The sequence below is a fragment of the Aethalodelphis obliquidens genome, unplaced genomic scaffold (assembly GCF_003676395.1).
Source record: "Aethalodelphis obliquidens isolate GAN/ISIS:26980383/991018 unplaced genomic scaffold, ASM367639v1 scaffold50, whole genome shotgun sequence".
In the NCBI taxonomy this organism is placed as follows: Eukaryota; Metazoa; Chordata; class Mammalia; order Artiodactyla; family Delphinidae; genus Aethalodelphis; species Aethalodelphis obliquidens.
The window spans coordinates 610,127-625,089 of NW_020837994.1; the positions used below are offsets into that span (position 1 = coordinate 610,127).

General features: G+C 45.1%; 1 protein-coding gene across 1 annotated transcript in view; it reads left to right on the top strand.

Annotated features, from left to right (window-relative positions):
* Positions 1 to 894: 894 nt before the first annotated feature.
* The window catches only part of P2RY2 (purinergic receptor P2Y2), a 41,095-nt gene continuing 27,026 nt past the window's right edge, over positions 895 to 14,963 (top strand). Inside the window, exon 1 of the mRNA XM_027083321.1 lies at positions 895 to 1,322. The gene's annotated coding sequence lies outside the window, so the exon portion shown is untranslated. The remainder of the gene's footprint in view (positions 1,323 to 14,963) is intronic.

Below are 14,963 nucleotides of genomic sequence, written 5' to 3' on the forward strand. Positions count from 1 at the left end.
CTGGCTGAGATGACCAGTCATACTCAGGGCATCAGGTGTTGCTGGGGCAATTTTTGTAGACGAAAACAGTCACTCAGCAATATCAGGTAAGGTGAGTGGCTTTCTGCCCTACATGGAGGCCCCTGCTGCTTTCAGCATCTGCTTGCCCAGGCTGCTCACAGCCATGGTCTGGGGCAGTGCAGTGACAGTGACAGGTGATGTCCACATACCAGGCACTGAGCCCCAACTCAAAGAGCCAGGCCCCTACCGACACCATTTCCAATACCCAGATTAAAGAAGCAGGGAATTCAGGTGCTAGGAGTTCAGGCTAAACCAGGATTTTAACCCAGCTTTATCCAATGTTGAGGCTCCAGCTTTTGTCAGCCTGAGCCGCCCTTATCTTTATTTTTATTATTATTTTTAAAATGTATTTATTTTGGCTGCACCGGGTTTTAGTCGCGGTATGCGGGATCTTTGTTGGGGCATGTGGAATCTTTGTTAGGGCATGCGGGATGTAGTTGCCCGACCGAGGGATCAAACCTGGGCCCCCTGCATTGGGGAGCATGGAGTCTTACCCACTGGGACCATCAGGGAAGTCCCCGCTGTTATTTTTAAAGTAATCTCTGAGATGTTGCCTATTTTCGGCCCTGAGAAACTCACTCCAGCTTTATCCCATTCTGATCTTTGCTACTCATGCTGCAGATGCCAGCAAAACTGTTGCTTGTTTCTGAACTCTGCAGCAGCCTTTGCACAGAAACAATAAAGGAGGGAAGGAATCAGGAAGGCAGAGATGAGGCTGGCTCCTCCTGGGGTTCACTGGCACTTTCCCAGGGTACTCCACCCTTCCTCCAGCCCACAGCCCTGCCCTACCCTGAGTCATGCACTCTTCAGTACTCTTGGGGTAGCTGATCCCCTTGTGCAGACACAGTCTTCCTCCTCCGTGGCCCAGGCTCACACCATCCTACCACGCATCACCCTGCAAGTGCTTCACTCCCTCAAGGTATTCAATGGCCACAATCCAGGCTTACTTCTGGGCAAGATGCTTCATGGGTCTGCAGTATGCCATGTCTCCTCTGCTAGACTGTGAAGGACTTGAGGACAGGTACCTTTCATTCTCTCATCTGTGTGCTCAGTAAGCACCTACTGTGTGCCGGGTACAGTGCTGGGCACCAGGGTGCACCTGGGGGTGAAATGCCCAGAGGCTTCCGACTGGTCTGCCACCCTGGCTGCCCCTGGGTGTACCACACAAGCCTCCTCACGGTCATTCAACTAGAGGGTTCCAGGAGCTCAGGCCACATCAAAACCCACGCCTTGGACCTCCTGGACTTCGCTGGCCTCTCCAGGTATGTACCCGGTACAGGGCAAGTCCTCACAGGAGTGGGTGTGGGGCAGTTTTCACGATGATTCATCTTACGATTGCCTCGGAGAATATAGCGTACTGTTGGATACAGACATGCCTGAGACCTTGAGAGCCACTGTGTGCCAGTCTCCTCACCAGCAACCCTCAGAGTCAAGTTTGGCTGTGGATAGATCCTTTGCTACCCCTTCCTTTCCTCCTATTTGTCCCAGGATCCAGCCAGTCCTCTCTCTCTATTCTGGCTTCTGTTTCACTCAGGGACTAGTGGCCTTGGTGGCAGGTGCCACTTCCCTGGAGCCTGTGGATTTCTCATCAGCTCCATCCAAGAAACTTGACAAGAACCTGAGACCTTATATCAGGTTCTATGCTAAACACATTGCATGAATTATCTCTTCCTCCAACAATCCTATAAAATAGACATTATTATTATCATCCTTATTTTACAGTGGGGGAAACAGGGTCATAGGGTTTAAGTAAATTAACAAGTGATGGAATCAGGGTTTGAATCTAGGGTTGTTTATTCTAAACCATTCCTCTTAACTTCTACGGTGCCCTGCCCTGCATTTGTATTTGAGAAAGGCCTCGTTCAAAGGCATCCATGATATCACGTACCAAATGGAGGAATATTTGCTCAGTAGAGAAGGAAATAATCCCTGATTAATGGGTGGGAGCATCTATGGATATTATGTAGGACTAAAATATCATTCTACTTTTGATTTAGAACACAACCATCAGGCCTCGAAACTACACCTGTGAAAAGGCAATGAGGCATCTCACCTAAATTTCTTCCCCATGTAAGTCCTCTGGGGAAGATGTGTGGTCCAGGGTCTGGAAAGCAGAACTGCTATGGGGTCCTTGGCTATGGAAGAGAAACCCTGACTCTTAGTCTGGATTTTTAAAGGTATTGGTGTCTACAAGGGGGCTCCCAAGTCAGGAAGAGGCTGCTGAGGAACTTGGAAAGTAGGGTCGCAATCAGGCAAGCCCTTATTTTTCTCCCTGGGGTCACTTAGCACCCGAGAACAAATGACACCTGTTACACCAAACTGTTTAGCAGGTCACACTCCACTCTGTTCATTTCTCCATTGTCACCTCTATCTGAACAGCCTTGTTATAGCCTTGTAAGGATTTTAGAAGGATACTTTTTTTTTTTTTTGCGGTACGTGGGCCTCTCACTGTTGTGGCCTCTCCCGTTGTGGAGCACAGGCTCCGGACGCGCAGGCTCAGCGGCCATGGCTCACGGGCCCAGCCGCTCCGCGGCATGTGGGATCTTCCCGGACCGGGGCACAAACCCGTGTCCCCTGCATTGGCAGGCAGACTCTCAACCACTGCGCCACCAGGGAAGCCCCTAGAAGGATACATTTTTAAGATAATCTTTTAAAATAAATAAAATTTTTAAAAGAATAGCTTTTTTTTTGGTTTGTTTTTGTTTTTTTGCCATGCTGCACAGCATGCAGGATCCTAGTTCTCTGATGAGGGATCGAACCTGTGCCCTCTGCAGTGGAAGTGCGGAGTCTTAACCACTGGACCACCAGGGAAGTCCCAAGAATAGTTTTATATTTACAGAAAAGTTGCAAAGATTGTTCAGAGGATTCTCATATACTCCCCCACCCAGTTTCCTCTATTGTAACATCTTGTATTTGTCACAACTAACGAACCAGTATTGGTACACTATTGTCAACTAACTAGAGTCCATACTTTATTTGTATATCCTTAACTTTTACCTAATGTCCTTTTTCCATCTCAGGATACTTCCTCACATTTAGTTATAATGCCTTCCTACCCTCTTTCTGGTCTGGACAGTTGCTTAGACTTTACTTGTTTTTGATGACCTTGACAGTTTTGAGGTGTATTGGTCAGGTATTTTGTAGACTGTCTCTCAATTTGGGTTTTCCTGATGTTTTTCTCGTGATTAGACTAGAGTTAAGAGTCCTTAGGAGTAAGACCTCACAGCTAAAGTGCTATTCTCATCATGTCAGATCAAGGGTACATTCGATCAACATGACTCATTACTGTGGATGTTAACCTTGATCACATGGCCAAGGTTATGTCTATCAGGTTTCTCCACTGCAAAGTTACTAAGAGGATGCATTCTGTGTTGTAACAGCCCAGTCACTAAGATGGGAGGGGCAGCACCCCTGGAAGTCTGCATGGTGGTGTTAATAGTAACCAATGAGGGAACCCACAAAAAGGATGGTGAATCTCAGAGGGTAGCGCCCTGTTAGTGTCAAAGGCTTTGGGCTCTACCAGGCCAAAACAGGGAGCTGGTCTCCTTCATCTCAGTGTCCCCGGTACTTGGCACAAGGTTGTCTGATGAATGCATTGGATTTTTTTCTTTTGCAGATGCATTTGTTTTCGTTTTGCTGTTGCATTTTTTATTTTTAAAGAAGATGTTGGGGGTAGGAGTTTATTAATTAATTTATTTATTTTTGCTGTGTTGGATCTTCGTTTCTGTGCGAGGGCTTTCTCTAGTTGTGGCAAATGGAGGCCACTCTTCATCGCGGTGCGCGGGCCTCTGACTATCGCGGCCTCTCTTGTTGCGGAGCACAGGCTCCAGACGCGCAGGCTCAGTAGTTGTGGCTCATGGGCCTAGCTGCTCTGCGGCATGTGGGATCTTCCCCGACCAGGGCTCGAACCCGTGTCCCCTGCATTAGCAGGCAGATTCTCAACCACTGTGCCACCAGGGAAGCCCTGCAGTTGCATTTTTTAAGTTGAGGTGAAATTCACTTAACATAAAATTAACCGTTTTAAACTGCACAATTCAGTGCCATTTATACATTCATAGTGTTGTACAATCACCCCCTCTATCTAGTTCCAAATGTTTTCATCACCCCAAAAGGAAACCCCATAGCCGTTAAGCAGTCACTCCTCATTTCCCTCTCTCCTCAGCCCCCACACCTATTCTGGATATTTCATATAAATGGTATCATAATATGTGACCTTTTGTGTTTGGCTTCTTTCACGTGGAATAATGTTTTCAAGGTTCATCTGCACTGTAGAATGTGTCAGAACTTCATTCCTTTTATGGCTGAGTAACATTCCATCGTATGAATCTACCACATTTTGTTCATCCATTCATCCATTCCTGGACATTTGGGTTGTTTCCACCTTTTGGCTATTGTGAATAGTGCTGTTATAAACATTCACATATAAATATCTGTTTTAGTACCTGTTTTCAATTCTTTTGTGTATACCTCTGCATGATTAGATTTTTAAAGAAGGTGATATATCTTCACAGGTTTTTAGGAAGCTGGTCAAACTTATGTAGCAGCTCTGGTTATGGACTAGGGCCTGTGGGAAGGGGATTTCTGTCTTGGGCCTGTCAAGTTATCATCTTATCAATAGGTTGGATAAAGACAGCACACATGTATCAAATTCTCCTACAAGAAGCCAAGAGAAAGAGTTGAATCACAATTCAAATACATAAAGAGAGCAAAGAATCAAGTCTTGCAGTAGATTTCTTCAAATGATTGTCCAAGCACAGGATGTGGGTGAACTGATTTACCAAAAATAATGCAAAAACGAGCTCAGAGTTTGAGCTGAGCACAACTCTATGTGAGCCAGGGCAACAGCTACCAAACAAGCAAATGAAGGAGGCATTAACAGAGACATAGCATTCAGAAGAGAGGTGACTGCCCTGCTCTGCTGCACACTCAGCCAGACCCACCTGAGCTCTCAGGCCTCTCTGACATGTTGGGGTATGCTGTGGGTCAGGAGAAGGTGACCAGACTACAGAGGCCTGGAAACCAGGTCACGTGACAAGTGGGCACAGGATCCAAGTGTAGGCAGGGAGGCTGGAGCAGGGTCTTTGTTGTCCAGGGTCTGCAGGACTGGTGCCCAGGAGAGAAGGCTTTTGACCCACCAGGGAGTGAGCTCCCTTCCTTTTAGGGAAGGGTGTATGGAATGAGCAGGGGAAAGATTCAGAAGGACATCAGGTATGCCCAGGTGACTCTGGGGGTCAGATGACTCCCTTGGGTTTTTCAATACTGAGAAACAGATTTAGCCTGACGGGGAGAGAGGGGAAAAGAGAATGAACCTCCAGTGGGGTTGGTTTTGTCTCTTCACCTCCACTCTCCTTCCTCTCCTCCTCTTTCTCCCTTCTCCTCCAGGCTGGCACCCAGCACCCTTCTATCCTGGGAAGAGGCAGCTAAATCTCAACACAAGTTAAGGATTTTTGTAAGAATGATGAGCTGAAATCGACAGGGTAGAATTTTACTGGCTAGGTTATAGGGAATTCCCTGGCAGTCCGGTGTTTAGGACTCTGCACTCTCACTGCTGAGGGCGCGGGTTCAGTCCCTGGTTGGGGAGCTAAGATTCCACAAGCCGTGTAGCGCGGCCCAAAATAAAATAAAATAAAATGACTAGGTTGTAAAATCCCAGGAAAATGTTTATTTGTGCCATGATGGTGAGTGAAAAAAAGCAGAGGATACAATTATATGTGCATTATGACTAGGTTACAATGCATAGAAAACTCTGATACCAAACACACCACAATCTTAACATCAGTTATCTGTGTGGATTGGGACTGTCAGAACTTTTATTTTGTTTTATATTTTTCTGTATTTTTCAGATGTTTTTTAATGAAGAGACATTATTTCTATAGCCATTAAAAAAAAACTTTGTCTAATACGTACTTGAGAATGAATTTAACTGGGATAGCTGTGGGGTTCCATGGAAGCTGCCTGCAGTTTTCGCCTGGCCACTTCCTGCCTTGCCCGGGGCTGGCTGTGTGGCACTCCCCACCTCCCTGGACCCACTCTCAGCGGTTCTCTGGTCCCCTGGACCTCCCACACAGGGCTCTGTTCCCAGCAGGCACTTGGGAAACTTCAGTAAACACGTGACATTTTGCCTGAAGAGCCACACAAATAAGTGACTCAAGAGTTGGAAGGAGAGCCCCAGCCCACTTTCAGGTAGAAAAGACCCGAGGGGTGGGGAGACCACAAGACGGGCACAGCCAACAGCACTGGGCAATTGCCAGGATGGAGCAGGCCTCTCTCTTCCCAATGGCACTGCAGTTGGCCATCAGCCTGGACGGACTCTGGGTCCTGAGGAGCCAGGGGCGGTGTTCGGCTCACGTGGTCTCCAGACATCTCCATGTGAGAGCCCGGATTCACTGAGTGCCTCCTTAGTGCTATACTGGACTGACCCTTTGTGTACATTCATTTAATCCACACAGCAAGCCCACCGGGTCAGTGTCCCATTTTACCTACAAGAAAACTAAGGCCAGAAAGATTAAGCACCAGGTCATACAGCTCATACGTAACAGAGGTGCTTTTAACCACGATTGCACATGACCTTAAAATAGTCTACAACACTTCAGCTTCCTGCTTGGTAAAGTGGCCTGTCTCTTGCCCTACTTGACCTTGATGCAGCCCCATTGATCGTTTGGTTATTGCATGTGATGACAATTTAACTGTAGCCTTGGAGAAAGGATCTCCTGCTTACTTCCTCATCTCTTGGGGACGGCAGAGAGCTGGAGGTAACAGTTGCAGGGACCCCACTCCCATCCCCAGCCCTGGCTCTGGTGGCCCGTTCTGGTCCCTGGGGGCAGCTGGGGTTTGTGTGGGCTTGAAGACAGAAAGGAGACCCTCAGGGAAATCACATAAGGCAGGTCCCAGATCCCAGGTTGCGGTGAGTTCCTGTTGCCAAGGGCACTGTGATCAGGGCCTGGACAGGACAGTTGGAATTTCACAAAAGGGCAATTGGAGGTCATGACCACAGAGGGCCTTTCTGTCCTTCAGATTCTAAGATTCTACAATTCTAAGACTCTCAGATATTGACAGGCTCGGGGGGGAGTGGTGGGGCAGTGGGTTGGTGCCTTTTCCTACCTGCTCAGATGCTTTCAGAGCCTCAGCCTGCCCACTCAGGGACATGACCATAGGCATCCTTTTGTTTTGAAATGAATTTTAAAATATATTCTGGTTTATTTTTTAATATTTATTTACTTATTTATTTGGTTGCGCTGTGTCTTAGTTGTGGCAGGCGGGCACCTTAGTTGCAGCACGTGGGCTCCTTAGTTGTGGCATGTGAACTCTTAGTTGCGGCATGCATGTGAGATCTAGTTCCCTGACCAGGGATCGCACCCAGGCCCCGTGCATTGGGAGCGCAGAGTCTTAACCACGGCACCATCAGGAAGTCCCACCATGGGTATCCTTGCCACATGCCAAGAATGGGACTGGTGTTTGTGTGGCTGCTAGCGGGGCTTCTCCTGAGGGTCGAGGAGACTAAGCCCTGGGGGTGAAGGCATAGCACTACGAACTAACTCAAGAAACATTTTCTATCATGTGCTGGGGAGAAACGGTTGTTTGGGCTGGGGGCTGGGGATACAAAGAGTGATCACCCAGTCCCTGCCCTTGGATGGAGGCAGATAGACCCAGAGATGGGGTCTCAATGCCGAGACAGAGGGCCCATGGGGGATGCGGGAGCCAGAGGAAGGATCCCTAACTCGGGGGACATGTACCCAGGGACTTTGCAAGGCTGGTTCTCTCCTCCCTCAGTTCCTCCAACACTCTGTGGGGCCCAGGCTGATGGCCTCTGAATAACCAAGGGCTATGCTGAGTCTGCCTGCTGCCCAGGCCCCAAATATATTGAGTCATGGCAGCCCAGCTCTGGTTGCTGGACATCAGGAGAAAGTGACAGCTGCCGCATGTGGCCCGTTGGGTAACTGAAAAGAGGTTAGTGGTTTGCAGGTATTGAGTAACCACTGGGCTTCCTGAAACTTCAAGTTTCTTTCTGGACCACTCCCCATCTTCCTCTTTCAGAGTCAGGCTGGGGGCTAGGGAGCATCCACAAGCCCTCATCCATTTATTTATTCATTCAATGGTCATTTGCTCACCACCTCCCCTTCTCCTGCGTGTCCTGGGCTTGGGGGACTCCAAGAGACATCCATGGGGTTCTGCCCTCCTGAGTTCCCTGGCTCAGATAATGATACCACCATCTACTTCTACAGCCAAGGCAGAAATCCAGGCATCAGTCTGGACTCCTCCCTCACACCCTCCATGTCTCCCTTCTGTTATTCTGTAGTGTCCTGTCACATCATTTATTATCTTTCATTGTAAAAGCTCCAATTGTCTATCTTTTCCTTCTAGACTGAATGAAAGCAGGGACTGTGTCTATCTTGTTTTCTGCTGTAGTCCTGGCACCTGGCACAGTGCCAGCGCTTAGTAGATGCTCATTAAACATTATTGGATGAATTAGTAAATCCCTTGAATTCCATTCCCTTAATATTCCTTGGATCCATACCCTTCCCCTTTCCCCCAGCCACAGCATTTGCTCAGATCTCCTCCTCCACCTGAACTATTGAGCAGCCTTCTCATTGCACTGCCTGCCTCACCTCCCCCATCCAATTTATTTTCCACACTACATCCAGAGACCTCATTCTAAAGTGCCCGTCTGTCCTACTCAGAACCCTTCCTGGCTCCCCGTCACTCTCAGGAACAAGGCCACGTTTCTTGGATGAAAAAAAAAAATTAGGGTAGACATGACTGATCATTCCACTATCATTTTCCCTGTGAAATGATCAGGAAGATAAGCAATACTACAAAAACTTGCCATGATACTATATAAACTAAAGATAAGAGAGGATCACAAGGCAAAGTGTGAGGGAGAAATTGCACTAACTAGATGGTAGACAGGGACAGACTGAGAAACACAGTCTTGGATGACACGCCACTTGCTCCTCCCTCTGAAACAGAATAGCGTGTGTCGTACTGTGTCATTAACTGACCACGTGCCTCCCTTCTCCTTTACTGCAAGCTCCTTAAGGACAAGAACCGTGTCTAAAATTTATCTTGATGCCTCTGGCACCTAGCACATGCCTTGGCACGTAATAGGCACTCAATACATATTTGTTGAATGAGTGAATCATAGGATTAAATGAATTAATGAATGAAGAACCAATGGTTCCAAAGTAAATAAAACAGACTAACTCCCACTGCTTACTCTTCTCTCAGGGACACAGGGACAGCAATGACTAAATGGACTTTTGGCCATAGCCCAACCGTCAGGGTTGTTGAGGGCATGGATTCCAGTGCCAGAAAGTCATGGTAGAGTCCTGGCTCCATCAGTTATTAACTGTGTGAGCTTGGGCAAGTAACCTAACCTCTCTGTGCCTCACCTTTGTCACCTGTAAAATGGGGATAGTAGTAATACCAATTTAGAGCATTGTTGTGAGAACTAAATTTACGTGCATGTGTGTAAATTTAGTGTGTATATATTTAGTATATATACATATACACATACATATATATAAATAAGTGTACCTGTATATACTATACTATATGTTATACTATATATGCTATATACTACATATAATATACACTAGATATAGATATAAATATAGATAGATAGTGATATTTAAGTTCCAGCTATTATTGATGATGTTGGTGATAATTCCCTAGTAAACCCCATCAGCTTCTCTTTTTTTGTGTCTACAACATCTGTTTCACGGTGGGATTGAGACTTCCACCATTATTAAGCAATGCAACGTAAAGCTGAGAGGGGCAGGAGGCGGTGCCTGGCCTGGCTTTTTCTCTGCCTGGTGGAGCAAGAGTGAACAAAAACAATCGACACGGGACCTGTGAAAAGATCCGACACACAGGAGGAAGAAAACTGTTCTGAAAATTCAGATGAAGAGTTTATTATGTCTGAAATGATTTTCTGTGAGAAACAGAATAAACCTCTAAAAGTCATCTGCTTGGTATTCTCAAAACAAACACATGCCCCAGGAAGCTTTGATATAGTGGTTATTTGCTGGATGCTTCCCAAGTGGGCAAAGGATGTGAACAAGCAGTTTATAGAAATGGAAATCAAATAGGTTGCAAACATGAAAGGATGCTTGTTTCCCTCATAAGAGAAATGCAAACCCAAACTACAGGAAATGTGATTTTTCACCTATCAGACTGGCAGGAATCCAACAGTTTGATATCACAGGGTTGTGAGGCCCTTGTGAAATCCACTGTGGGGATTTTTGAATCCTTTGGGGATTTGACTTCGAAGAATTCACTCCTCCTTCCTTTTCAGCCATGTTGTTTCAGTGAGATTTCTTCCATTCCAGCTCCAGGGGTGGCCCCGATGGCCTGAAGCCTACTAAATTTCGTATCATCCAGAGGAGATCATCGAAAATTGGGGAGGCTACTTAGGCACTCTGAGCTTTGTTTCCTTGTCTGTAAAATGCAGACAGCAGTAGAGACTCAGGGAAAGCAGCCAGCACCGTGTCTAGCACATAATCAATAAGTGACACATTTTATTGACTTTAGTAACTGGGTATATATGAGTTTAAATATATGTGCTTGACAATCTGAAGGCTTATAGAATTACAAACTGGAGCTCTACTTTCTAAACCATTATAGAAGATAAAAACAAGAAAAACCTAGAATGTATAGCAGAGAAGAAAAAACAAAGCAATAAGGAAACACGAAAATAAAGAAGTAAAATGAGACTACATCAGTTATGAAATAGATATAAATAAATTATGCTATGCTAGGCAAAGATTCTCAGCCTCATGTTTAAAAATAAAATTCAACTAGACTATATTCTGCTTATAAGAAATACTTCAAATACACATAATGTCCAAGTGTACTAAAGATATATATGTAAAAAATAGGATATGAGTGTTAAAAGAAAACATGGGGAAAAGATCTTAGAGTAGGAAAGGATTTTCTAATTATGGCTCAAAATCGAGAAACCGTAAGAGAAAAGATTGATCAATTCAACAGCAGAAAAATAAAAACTTCTACAATTAAAAAAGAAAAACCTAAGTAAATTCAAAAGACAAATGATAAGTTGGGAAGAACCATTTTTAATTCAGATAACAGAGGGATAGATAATCTTCCTAAAATATAAAAAGCTAATAGGAATCAATAAGCCCAACAACCTAATAGAAAAATGGTTAAAGGATATAATAGAAAAAGAAATGCACATAGATCTTAAATGCCTCTTTTGTTATGAAAAGATGTGCTCAAAATAAGAGAAATGCAAATCCAAATACACCGAGACAAGATTTTTCACCTATCAGATTGGCAAAATTGCTAAAGTTTGCTGTCACGGTGTTGGTGAATCTATGGAGAAATAAGTTCTCTCACAGTGCTGATGGGAGGGTAAATTGGTACAACCCAATGACATGCAATTCAGCAGTAGTTATCAAATTTACAAATGCACAATATTTTTGATTTAGTAATAATATTTCTGTGAAATTTTCCTACATGGACAAAAAGTATGCACACAGCTATTCAATGCAACATTGTTTGTACGAGCAAAAATTGGAAACAATCCAAATGTCTACCAACACAGAATAGGTTAAATACATTCTGGAACCTCTATACGATGGGATACTCTGCAGCCCCTAGAAAGGATGAGGAAACTTGCAATGTGCAAGTTGAAGAAGGAAGATTAAGAAAAATCCCTGAGGTACAATTGAGTGATAAAATGCAAGATTCTGTGTATTGTGTATGTTATGTTTGTGTTTTAAAAAAAGGAAAATAGGGACTTCCCTGGTGGTGCAGTGGTTGAGGGTCTACCTGCCAATGTGGGGGATGTGGGTTCGAGTCCTGGTCCAGGAGGATCCCACATGCTGCGGAGCAGCTAAGCCCCTGCACCACGACTGCTGAGCAACCCCTGCTCACCATAACTAGAGAGAGCCCGCACACAGCAACGAAGACCCAATGCAGCCAAAAATAAATAAATAAAAATAAATTAGGGCTTCCCTGGTGGCGCAGTGGTTGAGAGTCCACCTGCCGATGCAGGGGACACGGGTTCGTGCCCTGGTCTGGGTAGATCCCACATGCCGCGGAGCGGCTGGGCCTGTGAGCCATGGCCGCTGAGCCTGCGTGTCCAGAGCCTGTGCTCCGCAACGGGAGAGGCCACAACAGTGAGAGGCCCGTGTACCGCAAAAACACAAAAATAAAAAAAATAAAAAAATAAAATGGATTGCGTTTAAAAAAAAAGGAAAATAAGTAGAAATATTTGTATTTGCACAGAGAAACTCAAGGATACACAAGAAAATAATGAAACCACTTTCCAGCTTATGGGTGAAGGGAGAAGTGGGAAGTGGGTAGATGAATAATGGAGAATGGAGGGAGGCTTTTCTCTGTATATCTTTTTTTCTTGTATTTTTAATTGTTGAAACGTAGATACATTATTCATTCAAAATTTTAAGTAAAAAAGTTAAAAGACGAAGAAAATTTACATTAAAAACCACAAACAAAGCTATGTTAGGTAAGTGCAAAGTAGGGGATGGTAAGAGTGATATAAGAAATAATAAAAATTGTGACTAAAAGCATTAAATGGGCTAAAAGGGGGATACTTTTATTCATTTAAAAAATACAATCCATGGACTTCCCTGGTGGTGCAGTGGTTGAGAATCCACCTGCAAATGCAGGGGACACAGGTTCGATCCCTGGTCCGGGAAGATCTCACATGCCGTGGAGCAACTAAGCCCTTGTGCCACAACTACTGAGCCTATGCCCCACAACTACTGAAGCCTGTGCCCTCTAGGGCCTGCATGTCACAAGTACTGAGCCTGCGCGCTGCAACTACTGAAGCCTGAGCCTAGAGCCCGTGCTCCACAGCAAGAGAAGCCACCGCGATGAGAAGCCCGTGCACCGTAACAAAGATTAGCCCCCCTTCACTGCAACTAAAGAAAGCCTGCCCGCAGCCAAAAAAAAAAAAAAAAAAACAATCCATAATGAGGAAGGCTTTTATATATTGAATCATAGAACATCAAAATAGATGAAGTACAAATAGAAGGAGAAGTTAATGTAAATAAAAAAGTATTAAGAGATACATCATTATCAGTCTGATAGGTTACATAGGCTGAAAATAAATATGGATATACATTATTTTAAAATGTATGTGTGTGTATGTGTATGGTTCAACTAAACTAATAAAATATCAAAAGATGTATCCTATAAAAAGTGAACACACATCTCCTTTTAAAAATTCCATAGAACACATAAAAAGTAAATCCTAAAAAATAAAATATACATAAACTACAGACTTTAATTAAACCAATGTCCCTCTATACACCTGAAATAAAACTAGAAATTCATAACACAATATTCCTTTTAAACAAAACAAACAACTCCTAAGCCTAAATATTCCCCTAAAAAGACTTTTACTGGGTCAAAGAGAAATAAAAAATTCAATGACCAACTATTTATAAAATAATGATAAAGAAAACTTTACATATCAAAACGTACAATGTGCAGCCAAAGCTAAATTCAGAGGGAAAACATAGCTTTAAATACTTATGTTATTTAAAAAAATGCCAAGAAACAAAATAGGCATTCACTTTAATAAGACTGTAGAAAAAGAACAGAAAAGCTACCCCAAGGTAATTAAAGGGAGGAAAATACTAAAGATAAAAGCAGAATTACTTAGTAAACCATAGAGCTGAGAAATAAATTCAGGTGTGTTTTAAACAAGCAAACAAAAAAATGTCCATGGTATGTCATATAAAACCTGTCATGACTTGGCCCTTGCAGTTTATCTATCCCTTGACCCGGCCCCCCACACTCACCTCCTGCCATTCTGAACTATGGACCCCTTGCTATCTGAACCAAATAGATTGATTTAAATAAAATGTTTGAGAGAGAGCTGGTTCTGTTAGCTCTTGTTGGTTGCTTACCACTGTCATCCACCAGTCAAGTCCACCTACTCTTTAAGGCCCAGCTCAAATGCCCCCTCCTCCAGGCAGGCTTTATGGATCCAAACTACAGCTCAAGCCAGACTGGGGTAAGCTCTGCAAAAGAATGGGTGAATCCAACATTGGGGGCAGAGCGGTGGTTACATCCAACCGTAGGGGTAGCGGAAAGCTGTCTGGTAGAGGGGGCCTTGAACTGGTTAGTGAAGGAGAAAGGATTCCAGTCAGCAATGAGCAGGGGGAAAGATCTCTCCAGGAGGAAGGAAAAGCATGAGCAAATGCAGGGTTTTGTGTGAACGGACTGAGTGATTTGGAAAACTGTGGGATGCCTCATGTGACTAGGTTGTGGAAGGCTGATAGGGAGTGGGGACGGGGGAGTGTGGAAAGGTCAACAGGGCAGGTCACGAAGGACCCTGAATGACACACTGAGGTGCTTATGCTTCCTCCCTCTGTGGGGGATGGAGAGTAGCCAGAAGTTTCTGAGCAGGATTGTGAGGTTGGAGCTGTCAGATGGTCAGCTCCCTGATGAGCCCCACTCTCACTAAGGTGGGGGAAAGAAAGGTGGTGGGTGGTGTGCGGGGGCGGGGGGGGGGAAATCCCTTCAGCTGGCAGGCTGCCCAGGAGAAGCTGGGGAGAGGCAGAGTGGGGAGCTCTGGCTCTGGTGGCCTGGGCCTGGGGTTGGGATAAGGGGCCTGGCCCTGAGTCTGTTTCTCCTCCTTGACCCATTTCCCAGCTTCTGCTTGCCACCTCCCCACCCCCATCACGACCAGGGAGAGGCTGGGAGGCAGCTCCTGGCACCTCCCCCAGTCACCAAGGGGCTTTTCTATCCACCTATCTGGCCCAGCCCCTGCAGGGGCCTCTGTGGTCAGGTCTTTGTGTCTGCACAGTGGCCTTCTTTGTCCTGAGCAGCAACCCCCTCCCTCTTGCCCTTCTCTCTCTGCCTGTGTTACAAAAAGCACCAATTTTGCAGAGAGACTGGCCAGGGCTCTG